The sequence below is a fragment of the Perna viridis genome, chromosome 7, assembly GCF_037379345.1.
Source record: "Perna viridis isolate PV_CMFRI_1.1 ecotype Kerala chromosome 7, ASM3737934v1, whole genome shotgun sequence".
Lineage (NCBI taxonomy): Eukaryota > Metazoa > Mollusca > Bivalvia > Mytilida > Mytilidae > Perna > Perna viridis.
The window spans coordinates 32,524,907-32,544,781 of NC_142451.1; the positions used below are offsets into that span (position 1 = coordinate 32,524,907).

At 30.8% G+C, this 19,875-nt stretch overlaps 1 protein-coding gene across 3 annotated transcripts in view; it reads left to right on the forward strand.

Annotated features, from left to right (window-relative positions):
- Nucleotides 1-8,318: 8,318 nt before the first annotated feature.
- Nucleotides 8,319-19,875, forward strand: part of LOC148612346 (FMRFamide receptor-like) — a 48,130-nt gene continuing 36,573 nt past the window's right edge. The window contains exon 1 of one of the 3 annotated variants that reach the window (XM_088593689.1): nucleotides 8,319-8,542. The gene's annotated coding sequence lies outside the window, so the exon portion shown is untranslated. Of the gene's footprint in view, nucleotides 8,543-15,875; nucleotides 16,298-19,875 lie in introns of those variants that run through there. The other 2 variants (XM_088593688.1, XM_088593691.1) reach the window with 2 other exon arrangements.

The following is a 19,875-nucleotide window of genomic DNA, read 5'->3' on the forward strand; positions in this document are numbered from 1 at the left end:
TGATTTTTACATGGCAATTTCTTGTCCCTGCTGTTTTTTGTCTTATGTAATAGGCTTTTGATATTTTGCATGTGAATAGAACACCAGATGAAGTGTTGCATACATATTATAGCTAATTACCCTAAGCTTTGAATTTTGATCTCAAGGTCAAATCATTTTATTTTCTATTTCTTTGTTATTGTCAAAACATTTCCTCTCACACTTATCCAATATGTACATTAGTATGAATGTGACGAATATGTAGTGTCTATCCACCATATTGTGCATATCACAAAGACAAATAGGGAGTAGATATTGGTGCACCACTTGCGGGGCCAACAGAGATGGTTGCCATCTCATCGATGTCTAGTTGCGTATAGACACTATTGTTAAAAGATTCCGTGTAAATACTAACCAAAATTTTAATTCTAGATAATAAACTTCTAATTACCTTGACCTACAAGTTTTATATGTGAGCTAACATATTTATTGAATTCTTAGTCAAGCAAGCTTTTTTGAAAGATTATACTGGTATACAATTACCGATTCAATATTACATGAAGTATGACCATATCCCAATGTAAGTTGGTGTTTAAAAATGCATGTGACCTTTTGTTTTTTTCCAGGTTTCTACAGATTCCATTGGAGAAACCAACTCCCCATAAGCACATCTTTTTAAAATTATCTTTCCAATCGAGATAGTGAAATTCAGTTTTAACATGACTAAAGCTTGCATGTTGTAAATGATAATTTAATCGTCTCGATTGGAGAAAAACTTTTAACTTACTGAAAGATATTCTATATTTTCTAACCAGTGAAATTAATTTGAAAACAGTTATGTTAATTTTGTTTATTCATAATGAGGGAAATAAAAATAAATTATTTTGTTATTGACTTTGTGGTGTTAGAATCAACCTTTAACAGCCACTAGTTTATATCACAGGCGGCGTTGATAATTGCATTAGATTTATAATTAAAACCCTCACCATCTGCACCATGAAAGCTGATTTATTCAACGGGTCATAGTTTTCCTTTCCTCGTTTGTCTACCCCGAACTTGACTTTTTATGAGCAACTCGGCGGGTGTTTCTAGAAAAGCAGAGGACGCTTACCCTACCGGTGCACCTGGTCCATGCTCCCAGTTTTTAGTAGAGTCCGAGTTGCTCATTTGCTTTTCTTACTTTGTGTGTATGATTTTAGTTACTTTATGTTCTTTGTTGTGTATGTTTGTTTTCCATGTCTGGTCTTTGTCCCTGGGTTACATTCTTTTGATTACCGCTATAACCTTGGTTCCCTTGATTACTCTCTCATAAATGCAGACTCGGACAGAAGAGCAACTATTTCCACGTCTTTTCTGACGAGACTTTCAACATGAAGCAGCTTTCTTTGATGATAAAAATATCATTAATACTATGTGGACATCTTTTCTATTACACTATTAAACCACAACAAACTATTAATTGATTTATTTTTCAAAGGTTATTTAATATTGAATTAAATTTATCTACAATGTGTATTGTGGTAATAAAAGTGAACAAAAGTCAATGGCCGCACCTGGGTATGTCAATAAGAGAAATGTTTATCTTACATTTGCCTTTACTTTAATAAATATTGATATGTATTTCTAAAGGCAACACTAAGTAAGAAAATTCAGTAAAGTAAAAGTGTGGAGGTCGATGAACACTCTAGATACATTAAGATATTTGTTTTTTTCCTTGTACAAAAACCCTTAAGGTTTCCAATCATTGGTGACCCCTTTCCCTAGATTCGCCACAGTACATTACAATAACAGCCGCCGTTTGGTTAAAATTTTTCATTTAAAACATATAACATTCCTCAATTATTTCCATCCCCTTTCCCCACAGAAACATCTCAATATCGTATAGAACGTCCGTTGAATTTGTTTATTTTATAATAACATTATATTATATCATAATTATATTATTATTGTCTTGTTGTTTTTATTAAACTGAATTCAATTTATATACAAATAACGTTTTTTCCAAAACATATTCACAATTAAAAATTCTTCATCACCATTACAAGATACACATTACCATATATAAAAAAAACTAGGAGATAACTGCATTATTGTATTATATTTGAAGATTTGGATATGATGGTGGTCATTTGAAATAATTAGCGACGTGTAAGTGGAGTAAAATGTACGCATTTAGAATGGGGATTTCATCAAAAGGCATTTAAGTATCTATAATTGTGAAAACAATAATAAACATTATTTAAAACAATTATGAGTATGGGTAGTCAATTATGCAATTTTGTTTAATGTTCAACCTACTTTTTTATTTATTTGTACGTCGATACGTTGTACTTTGTTTCAAGCGTGGTTTTTTATCATCGTTTTCGCATATCTGAAAACCAGTGCATAAAAGACTATGTTTCACTTCACAGTTCAGTCAATGTGAATGTTATTGCTACTTATTCCTTAAAACCCTACTTGACATGATTCAAACAGAACACAAATGCATGCAAAGCTTTTATTACAAAATCGCTCATAACATTGATAAAGCATCAAACACGAATTTAACATAACACTCTTTCATGTAGTAAAATAAATGCACTGTTTGGCAGTCTTAGTGCTTGTTAACGTTCACTATAAAAAAGTTATGTTCATGTAATGTTTGGTAAAATATTCAATAAGACATAAATCTCGTGTTATTTCATGCAAAAAATGAAAAATATATGAACCTAAAACATTCCTCTGAATATAAAGCAAAAAAAAAAAAAAACATGATAATTGAAAGACAAATATGTAAATTCATGAAAAAAATGTAAAGAATGATTTTCATAAAAAAGAAATTGATCTTTGTTTTCCATTAGTTCATATCTATAATTTAAAAGAAGAATTTATTTTAAAACGTATTTTTTGTTCCGATATTTATTTCAAAAAGGAGTCTGTTGCATTGAAACTCGTAACATAATTTAACTTTGTTATTGCGAATAATGTTTGTTCTATTTTTAGTCAAATCAAGCCAGTTTTTAACCTTCAATTCATACTTTCAAAACATACACTACATCAAAACATGAGATTACGAATTTTAATGTGATTTATTGTAGTCTTTGAACTGTATGTCTTTGAAATGTAAGTGATAATGGCACCAACCGCACACTGCTAAGATAATAAGTCTTAAAAAAATCAATAATAATCTAGGAAAATATTTGAAACTACATGTAATAAGCTTCATCTTCCTTTACATAATTTACTTTACCCTATCCTTCTATAAGTTGTCTGTATTTTATATTAACAGAAGTAATCTTTTGTAACGTTTTATGCAGGCTTGTATTATCAGAAAAATTATTGAAATGTGATATAAAAGGTTTTCTTTTAACATATATAGAAAAAAAAAGTCGACAAGGGTGTTTTTGTTTGTTACTTATAAGCCTCTTCATATCGTTCAAATCTCTTTAATACCCACAAATAAGAATAAAGGTAATATATTTATAAGAAACATTCCATAATGACCATCCTAATGAAGCCATTTTAATGTCTTCGTTCAGGTAACAATGTATACAATCACATATTATTGAAAGCAAAACTTACATTTAGAAGAAAAACTCGCGCATACTATGAAACCATTATTTTGTATGAACAATTCATGGTTCTAAGAGCAATCAAAGGAACGATGGTTCTAGTGGAAATCAAAAGAATGTAATCCGGGGTCAAAGACCAAATATGGAAAACAGACATACACAACAAAGAACATTAAGTATCTAAAATAATACGTACAAAGTAACAAAAGAAAATGAGCTACTCAGACTCCACTAAAAACTAGACGAAAGAGGAAAGGAAAAATATGACACGATGAACACATCAGTTTTCATGGTGCAGATGGATACACCGTAACGATCCATGAGTTCATAATGACGACCATTAAACTTCTGTAGTGATGACTTCAATCTTATAACAACATAACACTGTCCCAGAAGCCTAACTGTAAGAGTCCTAGCGCGATAGTCTGCGTAGTTACGGCAAACTCTGGCATAACGTATGAGTTGTGATATGAAAAGGCCATACAGAGGTGCCGAAAGGATGTTGCCACAGATGAACGGAAAGTTGACAATTTTGAATGAAGTCATCACGTATGTCGTAGAGTTTGGACAATAGTTTTCCTTTACCATCGATCTCTAAGTGTAGGTCAAGATATGAGGCTGACTTTACAGTTTCTGTAGTATTTTTTATCTCAAGTTCTTTGGGGGTAAATACGATGTATCAAGTCCCCGAAACTAGGATTGTTTAACGAGAGTACGTCATCTATATAGCGAAAACTTAGATTAAAGGATCTAGCTAAACGATGCCCTTTCTATCGGATCAGATCAGCTCTAAAGTCAGCTTCATATGAAAATATGAACAATAACAAGAAAAGAAATTTATTTTATAGACTTAAGATATACGACTTCTTGCATTTTACTCACTACGTAGTATGATACTATGATGATACCGGAATTTGTTGATAAAAATTGTTGGTTTAATGAAAATATGTTTATACCATGAATCTTTAATTAGTATATTTTACGTTAAAAACAGAAAATGTTCCATAGATAGTTGTTTTGTTTTGTTTTGTTCATGTTTATGTTGTGTAATTGGCTGAACACGAATCTAAGATAAGATGTTCATCTACGATTTATCATTTGGCGATCACTATTTCAAAACGTGATCGAAAAAGTAATCAAGGGAACCTAGATTCTAGCGGAAATCATAAGATTGCAATCCAGGAACAAAGACCACAAATGGAAAACAGACAAACACAACAAAGAACATAAAGTAAATACAATAATACATACAAAGTAACAGAAGTAAATGAGAAACTCTGACTCCACTAAAAACTGGGAGCATGGACCGGGTGCACCAGGGTTAAGCGTGCTTTGCTTTTCTAGAAACACCCACCGAGTTGCCCATAAAACGTTAAGTCCAGGGTATACGAAAGAGGAAAGGAAATCTAAGACTTGTTGAACAAATCAGTTTGTGTTCCTGGTGCATATGGATACACCGAAATGATCCATAAGTTCATGATGACGAACATGAAACTTCTGTAGTGATGACTTCAATCTTGAAGCACATAACAGTAGTATATAAAGACGGTAAGTATAACAAACTATCAAATACTGTTAATGATTTTATAATCAACACTGATTGAATAATTATTTTAATAATTTACGGTTTTCGCAGAAAACTTCGTACGTAAAATATTTAGAAATGCATTACAGTTCGTAATGCGCATGAATATGGCCGAAATAAAAAAAAATAAACAAATGGAGCAACAACAAAATAGGTACTAATCAAAACATTGGTTTCAAGAAGAGTTAATAACCGTAATTTATCTAGCTGTTTTTTTTTCTTTTAACGTTCCGACATTCGTATTCCGTGTCAATCTCCACGCACAGACAAACGTTCGTTTACTTTCTCACCAAACACTGCAGATATGCCTTCCAAATAACAATGTTGGCGTTATTTTTTTCAGAATGTAGTCTATAGCGCAAGGTAAAAGGGAAACTTGGTACCTTGTATACAATATTCCCCACTCAGTCGTGGTTAAAGTATTTTAGATTGTTGAATACTCTTTCAGATACGTTTGTATATGTTCAATAAACTTTTTACCATATTTGAGTACAAATTTCTGCACCTCAAAACACCCTAACAACATATATTATTTCTAATTATAATGGTAGAAAATCTCATTTGTACTCATCATTTTGATAAATTATATTGAAAATCTAGCTTCCGAACTTTAATTATAAATGATTCAACGTTCACGTAGGTGTCAAACAAACTATAAAGTATCATACATATTTTACAGTCCTACTGTGCTATGTATTAAGTCTTAGGGATAAATGCGTTCTTACAGCTTACTCACCAAAGTTATTCATCGTAAGCAATTAAACAGAATCCGATCAATCACATCAAGTGGCAAAAAGTTTGTAAATTTTCACTAACAAATGTATCTTTAAATTTTATGAATATTTTTTAAGGTACAGGAGGGGTTAGATTTTACACAATCATTGAAAACAATTGAAAGTTTTGCTCTTCAATTGTTTAGTTTCTCTTTGTTAGTAAAATCTGTTTTTAAGAAATGCTAGTACTAATAGCTAGTCCCTAAAAAACTTTGACAATTGAGAGTGAGTGTTTGATTGAAAGTGATTTATAATGAATGATCATAGCGTGTGTATTCATGATCTGAGTGTATTTTTATGATCAGAATGTGTACCCTTATGATCATATTGAGAGTTGTCATGATATTGGTGTGTATTTTCGTGATCGAAGTATATATTTATAGATTGCTGCTTTTCTTCACGATCGTTGCGTATTTTCATGATCGTAATGTGTATTTTCATAATCTCACTGTATTTATATGATCGTGTTGTGTACTTTTATGATCGTAATGTGTATTTTCAATGACGGAGCGTGTATTTTCAACAATATTATGTGTATATTTCTGGTATTGGTGTTTTCTTTCGAGATTGTAGTATATATTTTTATAACAAAAGGTTTTTTTTTGAATGATCGTAATGTGTATATTCGATCTTAGCGTGAAGTTTCGTGATCGTAATGAGTATTGTTATGATTATTATTATAGTAGTGTGTATTTTCGTCAAGGCTGTATCGTTTGGATGGTCGGGTCACAAAAAAAAAAAAAAAAAAAAAAAAAAAAAAAAAAAAGGCATTTCTAAGTAACTGATTTAAGGAACTAATATGATAATTAGATTATAATTATATTAAACACTTTTATACTTTAAACAATATTCTTATGATCTAATTTTGTCAATAAAAGCTAATTTGTTTTTTAATGGTTGTTTCAATCAGTACTGTTCGTTTTGTTTTTCTTAAAATAATTGTTGAAATATAAATCTTCTTCCTCAATAACCTTTAAAATGCTTAAGGATTTTGACGGACATCCCCTCTTAACTTTGTAAGAATAATTAGGATCCTCAACGTCCCCCGTTACGTTAAAGCTACAGTACTTGCACTTGACATCTATTTTCGATCTATTCACGATCATATCCCTCTACCTTGACAGAGTAGCGGGGCGACCTAAAACACCAACTATTGCACAGTACCTTCACCTTTAAGCGGAAAATAGTTTGATGAACTTTGTTTTAAATAATATTGTAATACACCACGCTACCTGAATATTCATTGTGCAACCAACTCGTTATCGCAGCAGTATACACTGTTTAAGCAAAGTCTATATATATGCTTTATATGATATCCCAATAATAGATTAGAAACAGGAAATGAAGATGAAAAATAGATTTTGAATCATTACAGTTAATCAACATGGAAAATTAATTCAATATTACGTGATTTATCTTAATAGTATAACGAAGCTTGATTATTTATGATGATTTTAATCATATGAAAGTGCAATGTAGGAAAACAATTTATGGCGGTTAATTTTACGATTTGTTTATGAATTGGGGTATTAAATTTACGTGGTTTTTATTTTTGGGGACTTAAGATTAAATGGAATTAAATTAATATGTGAAATATATATGTTCTATGCGTAGGTTGTATCAATTTGATTCAATAAAGCAGTGTAGCGAACAGAATCGTCACATTCTATGATGTATAAACGACTCTGTTCTCTACACAACTCCATCGGATCGAACTGATACAAGGAATATAACGTACCCATAGAAGGGTCTATACAATTCCCAACCATGGTAGAACTGTTAAATTTGCAAAGCGGGACTCAGACTCGAATCGTTGTGACATCTATGGCCACGCTGCATACACAAAGTCCAGAGCCATAGATCACCCGGCCAGCTAGGCTATTACTATATTTTTATATAGCCCGGTTGGCCGAGTTTACAAAACAACTCTGAAAATATATTGATACTACAAGGATATCTTAGTCATGCAATAGTTCTGGCTGACAAAGTATTTAAAATGAGTAGCAAATTTCTTAAACTTGCACTAATTAGAGGTCTTCGGCTGAATCAAGAAGACATGAAAGAATTCGTAAGACACCAGACTATGTTTCTGTTTTCTAAATATTTCTATTTAAACAGTTTTGTATATCTGATGCAGATATTATCTGATATTGTCAGTTATTTATGTTTTAATTGATATGCTTTATGAATTTTCTTTCTGTTATTTGATCCCTGATTATATACTCTCGTATTTGAGATTAGATATAAACATAAGGCATGAAATTACAGTTCATAAATTTTTACTTGCTCCTCATAGAAGTTGTAAAAAATCTATATATTAAACACAAATATATATCGTCATGTCAATTGTCATAAATAAAGATAATTAGAAGTATTGATTAACGGCATATGCGTTCATTGTTGTGCTAATTAACATGTTCTCATCTGTTTTTCAACACTAAATATACTTTGAATGTGACAATAGGTTTAGTATAAATAAAGTGATTTCGGAATTCAATGGAAATTACTTTGTATGAAGTAGACGATCCGAATATATATTCAAAACGAACTTGTTTTTCATGTTTAACCATTGGTGTTAGTGTCGACGTTTACGTGATTTATATATATATGGTCTGACAGTTTCCTTATCACCCAGGAAAGACTTCATAGATCAGGTAATATAAATATAATCTTTAATACTTTGATGATTTACATTTGTTGTATGTGTTACCTAATTACTGCCATTCAACAGCTTTTCCTCAACTTTTGTTTAACAGAAGGATTTAATTGACAATTTATATGCGTGTATACGCTTTAAACTATGGGGTTTTAGCTGGGTTACAGACAATTAGTGATTATAGGCTATATTGCCCTTTTTTTCAATTGTGCACGTTCACAAAAAAATTTACCGACAAATGTTTGTAAAAAAGGGGTTTATCAAACAACTGTATAACATTTTTATCGTTTTAAACATAGACAAATTTTGTAAATATGCACAAGTATACTGAATCAATAAGTAATCTTTTTTAATAGGATTCAACAAATTTTAAAATTCTGTCTATTATTTTGTTTAGCTTTCAAATTAAAACTTTAATTGTGTTCTCTATCTGTATGTTTTGATTAAACGCGTCGTACTATTAGTCTCTTTGCAACTTTTGATTTACTTAAATATGAGTTGTTGTAAGCCCTGTTAGACACAAATCAGAAAGATTGCCATCTGTTTCAGTGATAAAAAAAGCTGTCGGTCAAGTATGTATTAAATACTATAGTAAATTACAAGGAAACATGTAGTTAGTTGATACAAAAGGTAACAAATAAGTTCTATTGTATATGTACATGAATATACATGTTCATAATTTGGCAAACCATGAATTCAAATTTCCTGCAAAAAATGTGAATTATAATTGAAAATTAATAAAGTTGCTATGATAAGGAAACACGAAACTGTATACCACATCAAGCCATATCATTATCATGATTTTATTGATTATTTTAGAAACTTTTAATGACATGTATCATCCTCTGAGACCGATACCTGCATTGTAGTAATGTTTAATCGAAGTTTCTTATTACACTAGAATTATCATGTTTATCCTATCAATTTTCAATTTTGATAAATAGAAGATAGAAAGAGCAGCTGAAACATACACCTACTGAATAATATATATTTAATGCACATATATCTTTGATCAATTCCAGTAGCTATTGTGTAAACGGAGACATTACGTTTTTAAAATCATGTTTGAGTATTTTTACAGTTATAATCTATCGAAGTTATGACCTCAGGATGTACGAGGATTTAATACAATTAAACCTTTACATACCTTATGCCAGTAAAATCAATGATTGCACCCACTTCGAGATGGTCACAACCAAATCTAATCACAAAAACTTCTAAAGTTATTTTCTGCAAGTATAACTATCAAAATGTATTAAACCAACGTTATTGCACTGCATTATTTGTTTCGTTTTAATCAGATTTGGTTTTCGTTTTCTACGTAAAGAATGATAAATAATTGATCCAATAAGGTGATAATCGGAATGTTTTTTTGTAAAAAATAATGGGAGTAGTAAGATAATAATCACCAATATATATCATGCATCTCAAAACATGCTGCACCTATGACAGTAAAATCACATGGAAATCAAGTTTAGATGACCTTCACAAAAACAATTTGCGAAGTCGGAATTGGAATAAAAATATAATGAATAAGGAACATGTTATTTGTTCACATATGTATCATGCAAACGGTGTCAGCAACTTCGAAATGCAATTGGAAGTTCCAAGTCAACAACTTGGAAATTTGATTCGGAAGTGAATTACTTGGAGTATTGGAATATTACCTTAGTGAATCTAAATGACTTCCAAGTGGATAGTTGAAATAACTTCCAAGTGACTTCCAAGTAAACTCAAAAAAACTTCTGAATGGCAACATGAAAATATCTCCAAGGGACTTCCATATCAAAAGAAACTACACTTCATAACTTTTATAAGTGTAAATTTATACATAAATGCAATGTAATCCAAATATTAAGGTTTTTGGGTGTACTTTAGTAGTGAAACAAATTATAGTAGTCATAGTTGGTTGTGCATTACAACCACATTATGTTAGTAATGTTAACACTTAAATACTGCCACTTAACAAACTTCACAAAAAAAATCATTTTCCCGGTTTTTATCGATATGTTTGCATATTCTGAGATGGCTGTCCGAAGAGTATAGAGTGAGTTTTGAACGCTGCATACTGCTAAAAGGAAGGTGATATTCGTTTAGTGGCCTAGTAATAGGGATCAGCATTGTTAATATTTTAATATTCATAAGAGCATTGTTTTTTTTTAGTTTTTGGCTCATGTATCGTAATATTACGTAATGGATAAGTCTGGTTAAAACTCCATTGCTATGTAGTTCATGTAACAACACAAATAAACCATACGAATCTCATGTGTGTTGGTTACAATGTATGTTAATCGCTTTCTTTAATTAAGTACCCAAAAGTATACGTTGTGATACGTATTTGTATACGTATTTGCCATCTTCTGTTATTATTTGCGTCATGAACTAGTCATCATTTTCGACCATTAAAAACCTGACCTTTTTTTCTGATGTGTATCACGGTATTTTGTTTTGAGCAAGATAGATTTTTTTAAAAACTGATATTTGTGTTGCTCAATTAGCCTATAGCAATTTTGAATATTTTTTTCAGTATTTGATAACGGGTAAAGATTTTACTCTCTTATCATTTTTTCCTCAAAATGTTGAAGGTAGAATTAATCATTATCTTTCATAGGCATAAAGGCAATTTAAATGCCAAAAAAAATGCATAAATAAGATACAGAACGCACAGATTTTACGAGTGTGCGAACTTGTTCCGAGCACAAGTTAATTCTTCAAAGTTCATGGTACGAGCCAATTTTAATTATCCGATATTATCAATAAAGTATTGCTTTTGTTTGTTTTAAATTATGTGTTCGTTAAAATTCATGTCACGTTTTAGCAGGAGAAAATACGAAAGTGAAATTATCGGATTTATTTCATATGTATATTATCGAAATTTATTATCAATTCCAAGTAAGATAATATTTTACTGAATTCATGAGTTGTTCAGGTCACTCAACATCATTTGAAACGTAGGCAAAATGCTCTAGTGTATTATGAACTGATTCTATGTAAAAAAAAAAAAAAGCAAATTGAATCTTGAAAAAAATAACTTGTTTCTAGTAAATAACACAATTCTAACCTTGTTATGCCTTATTTGAACAAGATCTTGTTCAATGAATTTCATTTTGGTATTCAGTATGAAGACCTCTTTTGTACAATAATATTAAATTCCTATATATAATCTTAAGGAGTTCATCACACTTCACGGTATTGAAAGCTATTATATACTTAAAACTATAAAGTAAAACAATAGCTTGCGAGTTACATATAGTTTTCTTCTACCAAACCTGGTTAAGCCAACTTTATGTTAGAATGCTTGTACCAAATCAGGACTATGGACATTGATACGAAAGTCTTCTTTGATCTTTGAGTTTTTTTTCTGAAAGTTTCTATGTACTGCACTATTTAGAATATCGAACATAATTTCCTGTTCTTAAAGGTAGTTTTTAGATATATATACTTTTGAAGCGGTCATGTTTCTGGGCAAAATATGAATCATAAAATCCAAAGCGTTATATGTGTATGTGTAAAACAACAAATAGAGATGAGTAGAATTAACTTTTTTTCTTATTTTAAATATAAGAATAATGAAAATACAGCTTAAAGGTTTATATTTTATATTTCGTTGTAGCTTTCGTTTGTTTTTATCTTAAGAAATAACTAACTAGTATACGTGTTATGTATTATTTAAGTTACTTTATGTTCTTTGTTGTGTTTGTCTGTTTTACATATCTGGTCTTTGTCCCAGGATTACATTCTTTTGATTTCCGCTAGAATTTTGCTTCTCTTGATAACTCTTACACAAGTAATATGGAAACAAAATGATATTATAAAAAATAAATATCAATTCATAAATCTTTAATAAGCTATATGCAGTGTATTGTAATGCAAAAGATTGCCCAACATTAAAAACATATGTCATTAAAGACAATAACATCTTATGCTTTATCTGATCAATCAATCATTACAAATAATTTATTGAGATTAACTAACACATCATAATCCTTAATGGTTAATATGATTAAAAAACCAATAACTATCATATTCTGAGGACCTTCCATCAAAACATTACGGATTATTAAAGCGATACTGGCCATCATAAAAATGATTGTATTTTGTTCGTTTTTAATCTATGGAAACCACCTTGACAATACACCCAATTATCTACGCACCTATGTTCCCATTTTTATTATCTTTTATTCATTTATCATATACCGTAGTGTACCCAACCATTGATAATATATGAAAATCTAATTATTTAAAAGAGTTGTATGCATAGCAAGCACTTTACAGTATCCTTTGTTCATGAAACGAAAACTACTTTTTTATGTCTTCTCTAAAATGAATATGTCATGTGTACATTGGTGTGAAATGAAAGGTTTTACGCTTCAAATCACATTCAACTAAAAACCTTAACACACAGTTCCATGATTGAAAGCTGAACAAAAATTAAACGATCAAGGAATGTTAAAAAATACTGATACCCCATGCATTGCAATTGAATTCTTAATCGGTCTATATATCAATTATTCAATTTTCAATTCAGAGAAACTGCATTATTATTCTGCAATATTTTCGGCCATGCAATGTCTGAATTACTTTTTTTCATTTATTCTATATAATACGATGGAACTAAGAGGATCGTATTTTATGCTTATGTATTATCTATTAGAGAAAAAAATAGTTGCTGTTAGTGCTTTACGAAAGGGTCAATGCGTTTAAAATAACCATGAGCTAGGAATAAAGAATACAATGGTAATATTATTATTGTTAAATGATAACTATGTGTTCGTGTTTCATATCGGGGAACGTCTCCGTGGTTTCTTGTCTGCTCGCCTTGGGTGTGGAAGTCGTGGTTCCCGAACGAGTCAAACCAAAGACAAACACACAGGTTGGAGCTCACTGCTGCTCCGCCTAGCACCCCGTATTTTTATATTGGAGTGACTACAGGAGGGTTTGGAGTCAAACCGATGTGTCCTAGCGGGATGAAATGCATTTGGGCCACATATTATAACTGTGAACTAAACGTTCAAACATTCTGAGACGTTGTATATATATATATATAAAACGTCTCAGAATGTGACGACTCTATTCGCTACACTGCTCCATTGGATCAATTGATACAGGGAAGATAACGTAAACTTATAGAAGGGTCTGAAAAATTTCCAACGATGTTATAACTGTCAAATTTGCGGAGCAAATTCTTGGTCGTTCCCTCCTCGGGACTCGAATTCGTACCGCTGTGACATCTATGGAAACACCGCGTGCACTAACTCAAGCGCTCTAGACCACTCTGCCAGCTAGGTTATATAGAAATATAGCTTTCGCTGGCCGGGTCATTCCTCCTCGTAGGATTAATCTAGGGCTGTAACTTAGTACACGATGTATGGTAGTACGGGACAGTTCATTTCAGATGTTATTATTTATAATAGTGGATCAAATTAATGATGCATGTCACAACAAATCAATATTATACAACGTCTCAGAATGTGACGACTCTATTCGCTACACTGCTCTATCGGATCAAATTTATACGGGAAAGATAACGTAAAGAGTAATCAAGGGAACCAAGGTTATAGCGGTAATCAAAAGAATGTAATCCAGGGACAAAGACCAGACATGGAAAACAGACACACACAACAAAGAACATAAAGTAAATAAAATAATACATACAAAGTAACAAAAGCAAATGAGCAACTCAGACTCCACTACAAACTGGGAACATGGACCAGGTGCACCGGTAGGGTAAGCGTCCTCTGCTTTTCTAGAAACACCCGCCGAGTTGCTCATAAAAAGTAAATCCGGGGTAGACAAACGAGGAAAGGTAAACTATGACCCGTTGAATAAATCAGTTTTCATTGTGATGGATACATCACAACAATCCACGAGTTCATGATGACAACCATAAAACTTCTGTAATGATGACTTCAATCTTATAACAACATAACCCTGTTCCAGAAGCCTATTTGTTAGACTTCTAGCGCGATACAAAAAGTCTGCGTAGTTTCGGCAAGCTCTGGCATAACTTATAGAAAGGTCAGAAAATTCCCAACGATGTTAGAACTGTCAAATTTGCGAAGCAACTTTTTGGCCGTTCCCTCCTCGGGACTCGAACTCGTACCGATGTGACGTCTATGGCAACACCGCCTGCACTAAGTCCAGCGCCCTAGACCATATATATATATATATATATATATATATATATATGTAACAGAATACAAATGTCGACGATGCCATAAATCTAGACTAGTTTAAGTACTTTTCCGTCTAAGGATCGGGCAAAATGTTTTAAGTATACATTATGACCTCTAGAAAGAACCATCAAATTGTTTGTAAAACCTGCCTTTTTATGATATTGGTAACTCAAAGTATGAAATGCACTACATAAAAATGGCAGCAAAAATTTTCTGCAATATTTCCTTACATAAGCAGTCAAATGTATCTACGTCACATATGCTTCAGGATAAATTTGAGTGACATTTTAGTTGTTTTCTAAATGTATTACATATGTTTGAGGTAAGAAAGACGAAACTGAGAATTATGATGTACCACCCATTGCTTGATTCTTACAAAGAATGGTACTTAAAATCATTATGCGACTATCAACATATACTTATTTCTTGATTGAAGAATACATCAAAGGGCCAAATGTAAAAATATTTTGATACTTTAGAAAACATCTCCATAAGAGTAAAATCCGGATTCAGTATTTTATATTTTTTACATTTCACCCACGAGTTCTTATTCTGATAAATTTGTGGATATCTAATAAAAAGTTCTCAGTTTTCTCTTTCGTCTAATAGAAAAAAAAAGAAAGACGACAATTTATGCACATAAGAAATATAATAGCATTTTCTATTACCAAAGTTAAAGTAAATCTAGAGTATCAATTAGCTAACTCGAATCGTAGTATTTTTGCTACTCTAGGTATTGAGAGTAATGGACATGTCGTGTTTATATTTTTATTATATATTTGTACTGTGATAATGTCTAATTAACCATGTTCAAAACAATTTCAAAACAAATGCAAAAAGTTGTCTACACAAATTTCAAGTGCAAGATATTTTCTTCGAACACAGGCACTTCTGATTTTAATAAACATTGTCATAATTGTCTGCATATTACCAACACTGAACATGTACGATAAAAACAAATTTTAACATTGCCTTGTCTATTGGTAGTAAATGACTGTCGTGTTCATTGTTGGAACTCAATCCTTGTATTAATTGATTGTTTTTCTTAAATTTCAAGATTTAGTAGCCAATCATAATATTTGTAAAAAACAGCTTTATGTTTCTCCTGCTTAAGTAAAATAATCTTCATCTTTCTTTATTCGTTTATTTTGTAAACAAATATTCAGAAAGAATACATCTGGGGTTTCATTTACAACGTGTTGAGCAGGGTAGCATATATGATTTTTTCCGATGGGATTTAAGATTGATGTCTGTATATTTATCTATTATTTTCTCTCGTCGTTATTGGAAAGCAAAACACTAAGCTTGTATGATAGCTGCAGTAATCGATGGCATTAGAGAGATATCATTTAGCTAGAAGTATTTAACATTACAAGCCACTCTGTACCAGATAAGTTGTGTTTAAAGTTTAGGAGAAACGCAAATTGAATTGGGATACTTTATGCAATTCAGTGGTAAGATTATTTTTAAACTTGTTTGATTCAAGTATGAAAGCATTATTCGATCATCTTATGAAATTTTCTTCTCAAATACATTGCCAACCTCTCAAATTGTCAGATCAATTATGGAAACTATAGGTAAGTACTTCCTAAATTTGTAATTACGCAAGTTAACGTTTTTGTGTTTTTAGTTTGGTTGTTTGCAGAAAACATTAACTTAACCTGCACAACTCAGCATCATTGATATATTTTATTGGAGAAGGGCTAACTTAAATATGTTATACAATAATGACTGTTCTGATCAGTTATTATTGAATAAGGCTTTGTTTTGTTTTTATTTTTTTTATTGAAATTTTCCATTTAATACAATAATCTCTTACTTAAAAACCTGGACAATATGAATAAGAGAAATTTTTAAGCTGAGGTTTTTATTCCAACAAACCTTTTTATATGAAATATGTATTACTCATGTATAGAATTTGAATTTCTAAATTAAATGGACTAACGATGGTAGAGTTGATATTAACGTCTAAATTACACGGTTATGAGCTAGCGTTGTTTTTTATTCATACTTTTGTCAATATTTGATGACAGTTGTATTTTGATGTTAACTGCATACTTGCGTTAAAATTGAGTACACTATGCTTTGAAACATTATATATATGCTAAGAAAATAATATAATAAACTCTAACATGGGCTAGCAGTCATAGATTTCAAATTCAAAAGGTAATTGAGTAAAAAATGATGATTATCTTTAGCAAACGTATAAAAGTTATGTTTTTTTAAACTTATATCAAAACTGCTCGCATTTAGACATACCACTGATTAAATACATAACTCCCAACTATTAAATTCTACTCATGTATAATATCAGAATGGAGTCATTGATTGATAAAATGACAGGGGTTCATTCTAATATAGCACTGTGGTCTTATCTGCTAAAAACACTGACAACATAGTACTGATAAGTGATCTATAAAGTTAACTGCCAGCACATTTAATTCAAAGTTGTATACATTCAACTCCTTGATTCTCTGATATTTTAGTGATTATACGAAAAATAGCATTGCTTTTGAACCTGATTACATATTTACCTTGAAACCAATCATTGTTTTCTGATGCTCTTCGATAGAGGTCTAGACGATTATAATTTGGCCAACTACAAGTTCGACAAACTTTCCTTTTGGTATCATATTATTTACTCTTGTGAATATGTTTCCATTTATTGAGAAACTATCCCACAGAAGACATTGCAATTTCTTAAAGAATAATAAATTGTTTATATCACTTTAACGCCTGTAATACTATATAACAGCGTAGGTGTAAAGTCGATACGACTAAAACTAATGCATATTGGTTTACATTTGGCTTGGAAAACGATATAATATGCCTTATGGGAATAAAAGTATCACGAAAATTAAGTTCTATTCAATATCATACTGTAGAAGAACAACTGAAATGTTCTGCAGGAGTATTATATGATTATTTACTATATAGTTGGTATCTGGTACATGTATTGTATGCTGTCAGCGCTTTGGTTTAAACATTTATCGGATATTTTACTCGAAACATAAAACAACTTGGGAAATTAAATTTTAAGCAACGTTTGGTGATTTCGTTGGTGGCAAAACTGTATTTTAGGTCCTTTTAAAAATATATATGTTTCTAGTCAGTATTACGTTCGGTAAAAACAGGAATTATGGTAGCTTTGTTAGGAAAAAAAAATACGAAAATACAGATAATAAAACAGGGAGGCTGGTTTACACATATATATCCGTGGTATCTACGCATATGGATATCTATGCTTGATACATGAGTTTGTGTTATGTTTCTGACGACAAGCCTTACACATTTATAATTGAATTAAATTTGTTTTATTGTCAACAGCAATCATTGGATGCGATATTTCATTACACTTTCATTGTAATTGATTAATTACATATAAAGCTACAGGACTATAATAATATAACATAAAAAAACTATGATCAGTGTTCCAATTGTATGTTTATATTATAATTAAGAATGAATTTGCAAAAAAATACAGATCTGCTTTCGTTAGTTGAAAATTCATTCCTTTGAAAATAGTTCAATTATTAATTAAATTACACCAATATGTCTATCATTACACGAGGTATTGATGTTAATAGAATATAATTTGTAAATAATTGTGTGATAAAGTTTAAATAATTGGATATAGAATAAATATTCTTAACAAAGTCAAACATATTTTAAACTTCAAAGACCCATTGTCTAATTCGCATCTTTTTAGCAACACTTCAATAAAACTAATGGGGCTCATTCACAGATTGGACATTTAGTTGATTCATGAAACGTATGGAACTGCAAAGTTATGTTTCCTATTTCGAAATCTTTCAAAAAACTTACAAGTACTACGCCACTGTATTTTCGTTTTAACGGTCTTCATGCTTCGTGTTTGTCAACAGTGTATTTCCTGCATAATGTTTTGATATAAAATAGGTTTGCCAAGATCAACTATTATTTACATAGATTTAAATGAAATTTAGTATAAAAAATAAAATTGAAAGATCTTAAACATAACAATTGGATTTTGAAGATCAATTCATTTGATGAATAGCTACAGAAGTCTAAAATTCCTATCTAATAATTTTTCCTTTAATTCTTACCATGTAGATTGTACTTTAATTCGATGTTGTTTTTTTTTTTTCAATTATTTCTCGTTAATGTTAAATTGCAATGATTTTTGCCTTCTAAAACAGTTATGACGTCAATATATCAAATTTGCTAAGCAATTACTGCTTTATGTTATAAGGTTTTGATATTAACGGCACTCTCTCTGACTTCTCCGTTTTAATCATATATTTATGGTTATTCTTGTCTTGAATATCAATGTTATTTCCTCTTCTAAATAGTCATGTTATACATTTATGCTTAATATTCTGTCATTTCAAAGCATAAACCTGATATCCGAAAATACCCAATTCAGTGCTGCATCAGGCATCCAACATAAAAAAGGTTTGAGGAAGCGCATGGTCTCTCGATTGTGGTGAAGGCAAGGGGATAAAGGTCAATAACACTAATAGAAACAAAAGAAGTGTCAAAAACGGAAATACTTGTCTTACTTTATATGTTATATACCTGAATACTTTAAAAGCATCCTTTTGTTTTGCTTTACTCGTCAACGGTCCAATATATATATTGCTTCATTTCAGTAAGTCATGTTCTTCGGATTTAGGAGATTTAACTATTATCACCTCTTGTCGTTCAACCAATGATAAAGTTTTATGTAGTGACCAAAGTAGTAAGTAGTTTTAATGAAAAGAATATGAATTACCAAAGTCCAGGAACTGACGCTCAATAACCTTTGAAATTTGCCAAGTGAAATATTAATGACCTAACATATTGCTTTCCTTCAATTTCACTTCCTAAAAATTCCATTTAATCTAACTGATATATACTTTACATTTATCAGACAGACGTGAGTAATTGGTTTGCATATTTGACGATAAAGACTGTAAATAAGTTAATATGCCAACACGTGGTTTTTACAAAACCATTGCATGTTTACAGATAGGTTCAAATAAAAACATGACTTATGTTTTTGTTCTAAGATTAATACGTTTGTAATTGTAGAAATAAAAAAAATAGACCTCGGTTATTTTAATACGAATGTAAGTAGAACGTAAAGTAAGTTACTTTAAATTATATCTTAACACTAATTCTATTAGATAGGAAG